Source organism: Rattus norvegicus, chromosome 4, assembly GCF_021556685.1.
Source record: "Rattus norvegicus strain SHRSP/BbbUtx chromosome 4, alternate assembly SHRSP_T2T, whole genome shotgun sequence".
Classification (NCBI taxonomy): domain Eukaryota; kingdom Metazoa; phylum Chordata; class Mammalia; order Rodentia; family Muridae; genus Rattus; species Rattus norvegicus.
In genome coordinates, this window is record NC_141537.1 from 160,914,221 (window position 1) to 160,922,639 (window position 8,419).

Here is an 8,419-nt window from a genome sequence, read left to right on the forward strand (position 1 = left end):
CCACTCTAGCTCCAGGGCATCTGATGTCTTCTTCTAGATTATGCACACACACACACACACACACACACACACACACACACACACACACACACACACACACACAGAGAGAGAGAGAGAGAGAGAGAGAGAGAGAGAGAAAGAGAGAGATCATTATTCACATAGCACACACCCTGAGTACATGCCATGAAAGAAAATATACACATGGAATCTTCATTTAGCATATGTATCTTCAGCTGGACATTGTGGTGCAAACTTTTAATCCCAGCACTCGGGAGGCAGATGCAGGCAAATCTCTGAGTTCAAGGCCAACCTGTTCTATAAAGCTATTTCCAGGACAGCCAGAACTACCCAGAGAAACCTTATCTTGAAACAAACAAACAAAAAACAAACAAATATAAAGAAAGGAGGGAATAAAGGAAGGAGGGAAGGAAGGAAGGAAGGAAGGAGGGAAGGAAGGAAGGGATATAAAAATACATCCTTGGTGGAAACCAATCATAAACTGTTGTCTCCTAAGGAAACTAAGTGTTGTAATATTATGTTTTCTTCAATTAAACTTTTTGAGACTCCAACTACAGAAAAGTTACAGTGATGTGTGATCAGTTAGTGAAATGGTTCCTTACTCTTTGGTGTCCCTAAAGGCCACCTTGTCTGTGGGTCCGGGCATGGCTGCTCATTCACAGCATCAAAGAGATTAGAAAATTCGGATTCCTGCACGGCATTCTGGGTCCTCCAAATCCCTGGGATAGCACAATCAGGATGGTCCATGTCTTAAACCTGCTCTCAGGTCCTGCTCTTTAACACTCTATCTAGACTAGACTTTCTTCCTCCTCCCACCATTAATTAATCTATTCACTTTACATTTCAGTCACATCCCCTTCTCTCCTCCCGACCTCCCTCTTATACAGCCCCTCCTTTTTGTCTCTGAGAATGGGAACCCACCCCCTGATTATCACCCCACCCTGGCACATAAATTCACTGCAGGACAAGGAGAACAGGATCCATAGGCAGCCACCAGATTCAGGGACAGCTCCTACTCCAGTTGTTGGGGAACACCCATGAAGACCAAGCACACGTCTGCTATATCTGTGGGGAGTGCAGGGCTGGGGATGGGTTAAGTCCAGCCTGTGCTTGCCCTTTGGTTGGTAGTTGAGTTCTCTGGGAGCCCCAGGTTAGATGACTTGAGTCCCTAGCTCCTTCCCCCAAGTCTTCCACAAGACTCCCGTGTTCCATCCACGGTTGGATTTTCTTACCCAGTCCTTTTATGGAGACTGTGGAGAGAAGTGACCGCCTGAGCCAAGCTCAGCGGGCCTGGGGGTACCCAGAGAGAGCACTCCATCCTCCCTTGTTGCTTGTGACTTCCTCTCTGTCACCCTGTGGAGTGACAGCTCCGGCTCATGCTGTGTCCAGGTGTGCCCGTGGGCCCCAGAGTTATGGCTCTGTGGCCTCATAGCAGCCATAAGTCCCGTCTTTCATCTGCAAACTGTGGGTGGCCATGCAATTTCTAGTTTCCTCTGACTCTACCCAGGGGGTCTGGTGCCAGGCTCTGCCAATAGGTTCCACGTATGGGATCTTTCCAACTCATTTTGCCTCCAGGAGGACAGGCCCTGGAAAACAATTCCATGTGCCAATCCATCTGCATTCTTTTGAGTTTCTGAACTCTGCCATTGAATGCGTTCCTCTTGGGGTAGGTCGCTCAGACTGACAAAATCTTGAATGACCTGCTATGACTCCTTTAATTCTCCAAAGACCGAAAGTACCCTATTGAGCACCATGGACCATATTTTGAGTCCAGAGAAACGAGAGACAAAGGGAAGCATCTCAGTGCAATGGGAACGGAGCTAGTATTAGACTCTTAATTCTCTACTTCTGTGTGATTAATATTCTGTCAAACAAGGACAGTCCACATGGCATCCTAACGTAAGGAAAATATTTTCTGCATCTGATTTCCTAGTAAAGAAGACAATATGTCCCTTAGCTTTCATGTGGTTTTCTGTTTTGAGGATGAGACAAGCAGCAGTCCTTCCACCCCAGTACAAAATTAACATGTTTCATAGTTTACAAAACATTTTCACATGCATTATCGCCCTTAGTCCTGGAAACCCTGCAAGATGGCCATCGCTCTATTGCTATCAGACTCCCCGCAGAATGGGAGACCAGAGACTTAGTTTCCTGCCAAGACTAGAGTTTCTTCTTGGGGTTAGCCCTGGCCAGGTGATTCCATGTGGTCTTAGTCCCACCTCCCACCCCCAATCAGAAATCCTTTGCTCCCCTGCTGCCTCCATTGGGGTGAGTTCCTCCCTGTTCAGCTGTTTGAGAGATGTCAAGCCAATTCACTCGATGTACGTGTTTGTACCACACAGCAACCCATTCTGTTATCAACCCAACGATGACTGTGTAAGGTGGCTGCAGGCATCTACTTTTGTGTAAATGCACCAGAGGTGAAAGAGGCCTATAGAGGTCAGCCTTGATCACCCAGTTCTATCTCCATCCTCTCTACCTCCTCTGGGGAGCATGCAGAGCAGAAGTAGGATGTCAGGAAGCGATGGGGAGAGGTTGCTCTAAGTGTCAACTCTTGTTTGCATATCTGTCAGCCACTCTGCACCTCCTCTAAGTTTGAACATTCCGATTAGCATCTCTGTCCTCTCTTGTGAGCCAAGGTGAGCAGTGGAGCCATTCCACCTAGAGATGCTAGAGGGCAAGACAAGGAGAAAAGCCAGTGCCCTGCAGCACAGGTCTATTGTGTGATTGCTTTTCTTTCCAGCAAACTTAGTGAAAAAGGTGCTTTGAACCTGGACAGTCTGCATAGCAAAACTCACAGAACTATTTTAAGTGGAAGGAGTCCATTTTACCCCAAAGTGAAAGCGTCATGATTTTATTTTTCTCATTTCAGTGGAAACAAATTTATCAAGAGGGAGTGCTTTCAAAATCTATTTTTAATTAGTTTCTTTTGAGTGAAAAATTTGATCATAATAAATGACTTGAAAACATTTGGTACAAGTTAAACTTCAGTATGAGATATAAGTAAGCTTTCTTTTTTAGAACAATTGTTCTCTTTATTCATTGAACTATATTTTTTAATTGAAATAGGATCACCTAACCCACCTCTTCCTTTTCCTCTCTCCAGTCCCTCCCCCACTAGCCACTCCCATTCCTCCTGCTCTAGTCCTTCTCTATTATTATTGTAACATACATCCATATGTGTGTTGCTTGTATGTGTATAATTTTATGGCTAACTACTCTACATTGGACAACTAATAAAGGGGCTTGTCTTAGCTAGGGTTTTATTGATGTAAAGAGACACTACTACCATAACAACTCTTATAAAGGAAAATGTTTAATTGGGGCTGGCTTACAGATTCAGAGACAGAGACAGACACAGAGCTGAAGAAGGAGCTGAGAGTTCTACATCTTGATTCACAGGCAGCAGAAAGAGATTTCATTCCACACTGGATGTAGCTTGAGTTAGAAGACCTCAAAGCCCGCCCCCACAGTGTCACATTTCCTTCAACAACATAAGGCCACACCTCCTAATAGTGACACTCCCCTGGCCCAAGCATTTAGATACATGAGTTTGTAGGGGCCAGATCTGTTCAGACCAGCACAGGGCTCATCCTTGGGAGATGCTAATTTTCTTTTTTCCAGCATTCATCAGCTGATGGTAGTACTTTGTCTGGGTGTTGGAACCTGTGAAATTTCCCCTGGTCTACATTAATATGTTTATTGATATTCTCATTGTTCCAGAGAAGGAAGAATGAGAGATAAATAACACTAAGGTTGTCTAGGGAACTGTCAAGGAATCATATTATTTGATATCTATCTAAAAATCATATTATATATAAAATTATGTAAGATTATATATAATTAATAAAGTATATTATATTGTTTATAATATATGTTATATAATTATGCATAAATCTGTAATACACACACACACACACACACAACACCCAAGCACAGGCACAAGAAATCTTTTGAATGCTTGCAAGTGACTCTTAAAGCAATCTAAACCAGTGGCTTTCCACCTTCTTAAAGCTACAATCCTTTAATACAGTTCTTCATGATGTGGTAACTCCCAACCAAAAAATTATTTTTGTTGATGTTTTATAGCTATAATTTCTCTACTCTTATGAATTGTAATGTGAATATCCGTGTTTTCTGATGGTTTCAAGTAGCCCCTGTAAAAGGGCTGTTTGACCCTCCATAGATAATGACCCACAGGTTGAGAACTGCTGACATAAATTATCAAGGTTGCCCTTGGATACTTCTTGGGGCTTGAGGGTGGATGTCTATTGCTAAAGATACCACACAGTTAGGACATGAGATTTGCATGAGTCAGGCTGGACCTGAAAGCCTCTTTCCTGTGGTTCCAGAAGATACTATGCAAGCTGCTAAGGGAGCAACACAATTAAACAATCCGACTCAGCTACAACACATAGGAAACATGTTACTGACCAGTACAGTCATTGTGGAGTTATCCACAAGGGGCACTTACATGTCTCTGGTAATCAATAGCTGTCTAATTGGACTTCCGGTCCACTCAGCTGGAGACAAATCATACCTGCTACTGGAAACCTGATTCAATAGCACCTGCTTGCCACCAAGTCCTCATACAGGAAGGTGAAGGGACCTGTCCAAGGGCACACAGGTAGCAGGTGAGGTTGCCGGTGCTCACGCCCTCTTCTGTGGAGTGTCAAGGTCTGGCTTTCTGTTGTGGCCTCCCCAGCGCAGAGTCAATTCTGCAGGAAATGAATCTGTATGGGGGTCACCAGCCACTTAGACACCTGTGCTTTCTACTCTGTGCAGAAGTGGAGCTGAGCTTCCTACAGCTTCCTATAAGCTGACCCTTGGTGGGTCATACTACTGTCATTTCCCTGCAAGCAGACAAGCAGAATGAAGGCCTCTGGGAAGTCCCTAGGCTCTGGCAGGTGGGTTGTCATATGGCTTTGATGCTGGGTTTCTTTCTTTCTCTCTCTCTCTCTCTCTTTCTTTCTTTCTTTCTTTCTTCCTTCCTTCCTTCCTTCCTTCCTTCCTTTTGTCCTTCCCCTCTCCCTCCCTTCCTCCCTTCCTCTTCCTCCCTCCCTTCATCTCTCCCTCCCTATTTCCCTTCCCCCCTTTTTTCCTTTCCTTTCCTTTCCTTTCCTTTCCTTTCCTTTCCTTCCCTTCCCTTCCCTTCCCTTCCCTTCCCTTCCCTTCCCTTCCCTTCCCTTCCCTTCCCTTCCCTTCCCTTCCCTTCCCTTCCCTTCCCTTCCCTTCCCTTCCCTTCCCTTCCCTTCCCTTCCCTTCCCTTCCCTTTCCCAAATCATCCTCTAACTGTAAAGGACTCTCGGCAGCTGTCATCCTGGAGGCTTCCAGTGTCTACACCCTGGTCTGTGCCAACTGCACAGGTCCTCATTTTGATGACCTCAAGCACATAAGCCCAGGAAGACATTAACAACTATTTCTTTGCACCTGACAAGAAAGTGCTAGATAGTACAGCCTTGGGGCGCCCACAGGCTGGAAATGCTCCTAGGAAGTCAGAGACCCAAATGTGCAGAGCATGTTCAGAGGCAGAAACAAGCTCCACCGTGCCCTGATGGAGCATGGAGGCTGAGCTGAGGCAGAGTAAAGAGTGAGGGTGCTTTTTAATCCTGTCCCAGCACCTGGGACAGTAAGGAAGGCTGGAGAGAAGGCTCAGTGGTTAGTGCTTATCTCACAGGCATGAGGACAAAAGTTGAGATCCACAAAACAAACATATAAATGCTGGCTGGGTGTGGCTTCCAGCCTGAATGCCACAGAATGCAGAGATGTGATCACCAGTGAGAGCTGGCTACCAAGAATCGCTCTATCTAGAAGTGCTCGGTTTGACCAAGGCACCTACGTGTCTCAAAGATAATGTGGGAAAGTAACAGAGCACACTGCAGGGCATCAACCTCAGGCCTACACGTGGACAAGTAATGAAGGGCATGTTCTACCATCTCTTGCTACACTACATATATGTAAAACATGTATACACACATGCACACCACCAACACAGGAAGATAATACTAAAGGCATCAGCAAAGTGATTTTTATTTTCTGTCGTTTTGTTTTAAGACAGGATCTTACCACGTCAGCCTCAAACTCTTGATCCTCCTGTCTAAGTCTCTTAAGCTTGAGTGCTGGGGTCCTTAGCCGTGATTCCAACTAGAAGCCAGTACTCTTGGTGGAACATGAAGCATGTCGCCTGGGACTCACTGGAAGGAGCTATAAGACCCATCTCTTAAGAACAAAGAAGGGGTGGAACATTCGTCGCTTCACTCAGTGCTGTGATAAAAATCCTGAAGAAAGCTATCAAGGAAGGAAGGGTTTATTATTTGAGGGCATGGCCCATCCCGCAAGGAAGGTGTGGTGGGAGGACCGTGAGGTAGGTGGTCCTACTGCACCTGAAGACAGGAAGCAGAGCCTGATGACTGTCTTTGCTTACTCAGTTTCTCCTCTTTATACAGTCTGGGGCCTGACCCCATGGAATGGTGCTGCCTACATTTAGGGTGGATCCCCCTTACATCAACTAACCCAGAGTAGACATTCCCTCACGGACAGAGGCAGGGCTTTGTCTTCAGCATGATTCCAAAGTTAATCCTCACAGAGGGAGGCAACTACTCAGAGGACACTGTCACATTATATTATTGCCCATAGGGATGTAGTAGAGTTTAATTGGTGCTTTCTGAATTCTCTTATATTTTTGGCTCTGAGCTTAGCCTTTAATGGAGGAGCCATCTCTCCAGCCTGCTTCCTGAATTCTCAAAGTGATGTTATAGAATCTATCTCATGGCTGTTTTTGCAAAATAAGATAATTAAAAATAAGAGAAGAATTAGTGTGAACACTGAGTTGTCCCACAAACATTAATTATGCACATGCTTCCAGCAAGGCACTCTTATGTCTGGGATATAGTAGCATGTAAGACAGCTCAGACTTCTGCTCTCAGCTCATCAAGAGCAATAAATAAGTAAATAAACAAGCATATACTTTTAAGAGATTTTGTCCAGGCATAATCCAGCCATTGCCATCAAAAGCAAAAACTGCTTTGATAACCTTCAAATTACCCTGGGCTATCCTTGGGAAAGGACTAAGTATCCAATTCAGTGATAGAAATACATATAGTACTAATGCTGTTAGCATACTATGGTGGTTTGAATGGATATAGCCCTCACAGGCTCATAGGAAGTGGCACTATTAGGAGGGGTGGCCTTGTGGGAGTACATGTGGCCTTTGTTAGAGTAGATGTGGCCTTGGTAGAGTAGGTGAGGCCTTGTTGGAGGAAGTGTGTCACTAGGGGTGGGCTTTGAGATTTCAAATGCTCAAGCCATGTCCAATGTTCATCTCTCTCCCTGCTGTGGATCCGGTTGTAGACGTTCAGATACCTCTCCAGGACCCTGTCTACCTGCATGCTACCATGTGTCCTGCCCTGATGACAATGAACTAAAACTCTGAACTGTAAGTCAGCCCCAGTTAAATGTTTTCCTTCATAAAAGTTGCTGTGGTCATGGGGTTTCTTCATAGCTGTAGAAACCCTAAGACACATGCCCTGGACAAAGGGGGGTTAGTAAGAGAGTCACTAGACTCTCACCTGGGATTCTAGCCAGCACTCACTGCCAACCCCTTAGCTCTACATGGTCACAGAAGGAAAGTCCATTGGAGTAGGATGCCATCGATGGATCTTTCATGAAATTTCTACCCATGTGGCAGTGGGACTTTTCAGTGATATAGCATTTGAACCATTCATGCTCCCATAGTAGTAATGCCAAGAAGCTTCACAAACTGAACATTAGTAGAATTGTTTCTTTGGTTTGTCAGTGTTCAATCTGGGGTGAATAGACATTTGTTCACATCTCCCTGAGGAAGACATGAACAATCCTATAACCTAGGGTAGCAGTGAGCAATAGGGAGGAATGGAACAGAGTGAAGTGAAGGAGAAGCAAGGATATTTCAGTGGTAGGGAGAAGGGATAGTGGTGATGGTGGCCGCTTCAGCTACTGGGGTTGAGGAAGTTCTTCATGCAAAGGTAGAGTCTGAGCAGAGATGATAAGGAGCTGAACAGTGTTCCACTAGGAGAATCAAGCAGTGCTCCACCAGGAGAGCCAAGTAGTGCTCCACTAGGAGAATCAAGCAGTGCTCCACTAGGAGAGCCAAGCAGTGCTCCACTAAGAGAGTCAAGCAGTGCTCCACTAGGAGAGCCAAGTGGTGCTTCACTAGGAGAGCTGAGCAAGAACCCACTAGGAGATCTGGTTGTGGCAGCAGAGGCAGAGCCAGGCTGCCATGACATCTTATTTTTCGGGTTCTATCTTTGCCTGTAGGGCTGAGCTTGAAGCAAAGACTTTGTATCTTTAAGAAATAAGCTAAGCAGTACAGAGCAATCACAGAGGTTCCCCATGGTAGAGATGTCCGATGAACCTAAGGGGA